The sequence below is a fragment of the Capricornis sumatraensis genome, chromosome 20, assembly GCF_032405125.1.
Source record: "Capricornis sumatraensis isolate serow.1 chromosome 20, serow.2, whole genome shotgun sequence".
NCBI lineage: Eukaryota > Metazoa > Chordata > Mammalia > Artiodactyla > Bovidae > Capricornis > Capricornis sumatraensis.
Window position 1 is genome coordinate 58,182,894 of NC_091088.1, and position 6,000 is coordinate 58,188,893.

The 6,000-nt window shown below is 45.7% G+C and overlaps 2 pseudogenes; one reads left to right on the forward strand and one right to left on the reverse strand.

The window, feature by feature from the left end:
* Positions 1 to 4,016: 4,016 nt before the first annotated feature.
* LOC138097071 (cytochrome b-c1 complex subunit 6, mitochondrial pseudogene) lies at positions 4,017 to 4,272 on the reverse strand (annotated as a pseudogene).
* A 1,007-nt stretch (positions 4,273 to 5,279) lies between these two features.
* LOC138096836 (negative regulator of P-body association-like) lies at positions 5,280 to 5,493 on the forward strand (annotated as a pseudogene).
* Positions 5,494 to 6,000: the final 507 nt, after the last annotated feature.

Genomic DNA, 6,000 nt, shown 5'->3' on the forward strand with positions numbered 1-6,000 from the left:
TCACCACACATTTACTGAGCTCCTGTTCTGCGCCTGTCCTGAGCCAAGCCCTGGGGATGCCCCACCCAGGCTGGGCCCTCTCAGAGCCGACAATCCACTGGGGAAGACAGACATGAAAATATTATTGTATAAGTGGATAGTCTTAATAATTGTCATTTATACTTTGACTATAATTTTTCTGGCATTGTGGTTAGTGCCCTAAAGAAATGCAGGAGTTTTGTGAGAGTGTAACTGAAATCTGTCAGACTTTGTTTGGAGGATGGTCAGATGGCTTCCGTGTGGAAGTGATGAATGAGTTTGAGGTGTAAAAAAAAGAACCCTGAAGGTGTAAAAAGGTGAAAGATGGTGGGTGGGAAAGTGTTGTGCGCAGCATATGCAAAGGCCCTGAGTCAGAAGAGGGCATAGCCTATTTAACAACAGAAGAGGTTGATACCTTCTAGTCTCTACTGGAATGGGGGTGGCGAGGACTGTGCTAGCAGGGGCCAGACAAAGCTGGAGTTTTAAACCAAGTAAAAATCCTTGGTCTTTATTGAACAGCCAACGAGTAGAGAATGATGCCATCTGGTAAATGTGTTTTGTGAAGGAGCCTCAGACTGGTGCTTCTGCAGTGTGGTTGCCTCTGAAAAAGACCCAGAAATACTGGTTTCGAAACCAAACGTCCTTTTAAATGTACAGCTGAGCTCAGAGCATGGGAAATCTGTACCCAAATTGCAGAGGTAGCTTCAAACCGCAGTATTTGCCAGTACCAGATACTCAGAGCCTTGGGTTTTATTTTTTAATTCATTATTGAAGTACAGTTGATTTACAGCGTTGTGATCATCTCTGCTGTACAGCAAAGTGATTCAGTTTTTGTTGTTCAGTTGCTCAGTCATGTGACCCCATGGACTGCGCGCAGCACGCCGGGCTTCCCTGCCTTTCACTGTTTCCCGGAGTTTGCTCAAACTCATGTCCATTGAGTGTATATACGTTCTTTTTCATATTCATCTCCATTATGGTTTATCATAGGATATTATTGAACATAGTTCCCTGTGCTATACAGCAGGACCTTGTTGTTTATTCTACATATGATAGTTTGCATCTGCTGACCCCAAACTCCCAATCCTTTGCTCCCCCACCCTCTTGGCAACTACACGTCTGTTCTCCGTGTCTTTGCGTCTACTTTGTTTTGTAAGTAAGTTCATTTGTGTCCTGTTTGAGATTCCACGTGTAAGTGATATCATATAGTATTTATTTTTCTGTGTGACTTACTTCACTTAGTACGATCATTTTTAGGTCCAGCCAGTTTGCTGCAAATGGCATGTCGTTCTTTGTTATGGCTGAGTGATTTTCTATTGTAGACACGTCACATCTTCTTCACCCACCCCCCGTCAGTGGGCATTTAGGCTGTCTTCACGTCTTGGCTGCTGTAAGTACTGCTCCTATGAACATTGGGGTGCACGTGTATTTTTGAATTAATAGTTTTGTCTGAATATATGCCCAGGAGTGGAATTGCAGGATCATATAAAACCTTGGATTTTAACAGCTGCTGGACCTTGGGCCAGGCAAGGCCCAAGGAGACAAGCAGAGGCCCCTGCATAAAACTTAAGTCCCTTGAAGAGCTACCTCTTCAATGAAAGAATGTGGTAGAGAAAAAAAAAACCGAGTGATGCCATTGAGGCACACTTAGGAACCTTGTCCATTTTGGCTTGGGCTGTGCGTAAAGGGACTGTTTCCTCAGGGAATTCATAGCCACAGGCCTTCCTTCAGGCCTGATTAGGGTGGGGGTTTGCCCTTGTAGAGCAGCCCAGGAAACCAGAAATGAACTGATCGAAGGCCGCAGCCAGGGGATACGCCCTCAACTGGCCTCGTTCGGAGTTACAGCAGATTAACAGACCAAACAAACCCACAGCTGAAAGATGCCAGGCGCACCGGATGGCAAAGGGATGAACTAGTGCGGGCTGCTGGCTCCTTTCCGCAATGTCAGCCTTGGAGAAGCTGGAAGAAAGAACAAAGTCAGGATCTGAGGAATAGAAAACGGTTGAGAAGTCTTCAGGGACAAAGAATTCTGGTTCTGGCATAGTATACTGGTACTTATTTCTTTGTAATAAATGACCAAAAACGTAGTGGGTGGAAACAACTGTTTTATTAAGCCCCAGATTCTGTGGGTCAGGAATTCCAGCAAGGCGCAACTGGAAAATTCTTTGGTTCCTTGGCGGTCACTCAGGTGTTCAGCTGGCAAGTGGGTTGGCGCAGAGGATCCCACGCGATTTCACTCAGGTGCCTGGACTACGCTTACTTAGATTAGGCTTGCTGACTGAAGTGTCTATCAGCGGCCTCCTCATATGGCTCAAGCTTCCTCCTAACATGGCAGTCCCTAAGTAATCAGATTCCTTACATGGCACCTCAGCTCCAAATATATTTCAGTTTTTTTACTTAAAACTTTTTTGGCCACACCATGCAGCATGTGGGATCTTGGTTCCCAACCAGGGATCAAACCCATGCCCCCTGCATTGAAAGCACGGAGTTTTAACCATGGGCTGCCAGAAAAGTCCCAAATACATTTCAGTGGACAAAGTAGAAGCACTCGGGAATGTTCTCTCAGTTACTAACTAGTTGCTAAGTCCAAGGCAGGAGTGGAGGGGAAGGAGACGTGGACCTTTGATGAATGATAGTGTCCACATTTGTGGATCTATTTTGAAATCACTACAGGTAGATGGAGTGGATTGTGAAAGAGGCTTTGACTGTTTTGGTCCCTCTCTTTCATGTTGCGTTGGATAAATGATTGAGACAACAGCAGCAGCCACAAAGACCCTCTGGGGAGGGTGAGGTCACGTCAGGGGTGTTCCAGATTCCTATTTTGTTTAATGGGTTATAATACATTCCTCGCATTGCTTTGGTGCTCAAATTGTGTCCAGTTTGGCCAGTAGGATCTCTTTTCAAGCTGGCTTCTGTGTCCTGTTGACATTTCTCCATCATTGTTTGAATACTTTCTTGCTGACCAGCACGAGATGATCTAGGCACATCTTGTATTTTTCTCTGCCTCAACCTTGGAATCGGCCATCTGTGCATGGGTCCCTCGTTCCTTTTAGTGGGAAATGGTGTTTAGAAGCGTGTGGGTGCTGGGTTGCTACTCCCAGGCCCTCTCAATGCACAAACCTAAAACAAAAACAAGGCAAGCAAACAAAACTACATAATCCCTATGCCATACACACATCTTAAAACTGGTTTTGTTTTTAGAGCAGTTCACAAGAAAATTGAGTAGAAAGTACAGAGAATTCCCATATGCCCCCAACTCTGCCCCTCACAGCCTCCCCCACTATCAATATCCCACACTTGAGTGGTACATTTGTTACAGTCGATGAACCTACATCAACATTATTACCACCCAAAGTCTGTATTTTAGAGTTCACACTTGTTAACACATTCTATTGTGCATGCTCAGTTGAGTCTTGACTGCGAGCTTATGGACCATAGCCCGCCAGGTTCCTCTGTCCATGGACCTCTCCAGGCAAGAATACTGGAATGGGTTGCCAATTCCTTGTCCTCTAGGCTTGGACAAATGTATAAATGATAGGTGTCTACAGTAGAATGTCTGTACGGAATAGTTTCCCTGTCCTAAAATTAATCCTGTGTGCACTCTCTTCCTTCTTCCCGTCCCCCAACCCTTTGGCAACAACTGATCTTTTTAATGTCTCCACAGTTTTGCCTTTCCTGAAGTATCGTATAGTTGGAATCCTACGGTATGTAGCCTTTTCAGATGGGCTTCTTTTGCTGAGTAATATTTAAGTTTCCTCCATATCTTTTCGTGGCTGGATAGTTCATTCCTTTTTTTTTGTTTGTTTTTTGGCTGATCACTGGGCTTTATTAAGGTGCAATCACTGATAATGACACAGAAGCTACTTGCATAAGCCGAAATCCTTGAGGTTCACGTGAACTTAGTTACACAGATAAATGGCATGTTCAGAACCATAGGAAGTATCCCTATGCCCAGGTGATGAAGGCTGGAGTGAATGAATCTGCACACTTATTTCAAGCCATTAAAACAGTTTGTGGGCCACACAGTGGGCCCTTGTATGCCAGAAGTCGAAGAGCTCCTCTGTGCAGTACTGTTTCTGTGACCTGGAGGATACCTGCTCATCAGCGTTCTAGCCGCCCCTGAGCCTTTACACATTTCTCCAGCTGCTCGCATTGCTCTCTCACTGTTCTTAGGGGGTCCACTAATTCCTCCCCCTCTTCCTCCTCCCTGGGGCCTCCGGACCCAGTCAGCATCCTTTGTTCATTCTCTAGCCCCATGTCCGGCTGTGTTTCTGGGCTCAACACAAGCAGCAACAGCCTAATTCATTTCTGTTTTAGCCCTGAATAATATCCTATTATCTGGAGGTACCACAGTTTGTTTATCCATGCATCTGCTCTAGGACATCTTGGCTGCCTCCAAATTTTAGCCGTTATGAATTTAAAGCCGCTCATTTGTATGCAGGTTTTTGTGTTGATACACATTTCAGCTCCTTTGGATAAATACCAAGGAGCACAATTGTTGGCACACAGTGTTTGTATTTCTTTCTATCCCACCCCGGCATCACAGGTTAGTTCTCGTTCTCTCTAAAAGGGACTTCTCAAGGGCAAAATCCTACAGATCTAGAAAGCATGGAGGACAATGCCACAGGTACTTGGAAAGATGAGAAGCACACAGATGAGTGAAAAGGTCTTAGCAGTCCCGAGAAAAGTAATCTAGAAGAGGCCGACAGCTGAGAGCCAAGCAATTGAAGCAGCAGAATTCCCTCAAGCTGCAGGAACTGTTTGAAACAGCTGCTGGGAAGGCAAAAATAAGTTGATTGAAAGTCTGCCTGCGCGGCAGCCAGATCCCTAGTAGCCTTTCCTAAAGGCAAACGAGGCAGCCACAGCTCCTGTGTTCTGGAAACAGTCCGGGGATTCATCCTGGGAGCGGAGGTGGTGGGAAAATACAAGAATATTTGTCCTAGATGGAGTGTGGTCAGTCCATTCTGAAAACAGGACTGAAAGAATGAATGAACACTGTTTCTCTACCTCACCTAAAACAGAAAAGTGAAGACACAAAAATGGAAACTTCCAGGACTTCCCTGGTGGTCCAGTGGTTAAGGCTCTGGCCAATGCAGGGGGCATGGATAGGTTTGATCCCTGGTCTGGGAACTAAGATCCCACATGCCTTGCGACACAGCCAGAAGATAAAAATAAAATTTAAAACATTTTAGAGGGGACCCGCCACCATCTCAGGTCTCTCGGCCTCACTAGGGCCCACAGGAGGAAGCTGACACCTAATCTTTATGGGGAACCAGCTTTGTACGTCTGGGAGATCACCTGGAAACAGGCAGGAAACACAGCCTTCAAAACAGCGCTGCCTCCTAGCTGCAGAGTGGGATTATCCAGAAAGAGCCCCTAATGGAAGTCGCATCCCTCTCCTTCCACACCTCCTCCAGCATCACCAGGCTGAAGTCACCCCCCCCTCCTCCAGAGAAGCCGTACAACGTGCTTCTCTGACCGCAAACCACCAGTCTTCGAGGGATTGCAGTGTGACTCCATTTCCTTGGCGTATTCATAAAATGGGTCACTCAGTGAAGACAGGGAAGATTATTGACGACGCTACCCTGCTTCTTCTGATGTCCTGCACCAGGAAGTGGTGGGTTTTTTTAAAAAAGTCTTATGATATAATCAGTGAAATTTCACCTGAATTTGGATGGATCGTGGGACATGGCCAACATCAGGCCGTAGACCTCTAAGAGGAACTCACCAAAGCAAAAAACGCCTGTGAGGGGGACCTGCAGCAGCCACTCAGCGCTGTCTTCTCATGGCACTCCGTCCTTGCTATATAACTTTGAATTCGTATAAATCCATTAAGGTGCCAGTACAGTTTTTCTCTCATTTGCTGTTAATTTTTTTTTTTAAGAAAAAAAAGAAATGTAAGCTTCCTATTAGAGTTGGCTGATACCCTTCCTTGAACTGGGTCAATTTACACACACACACACCCCTCCCCGCCATTCTCTCAGG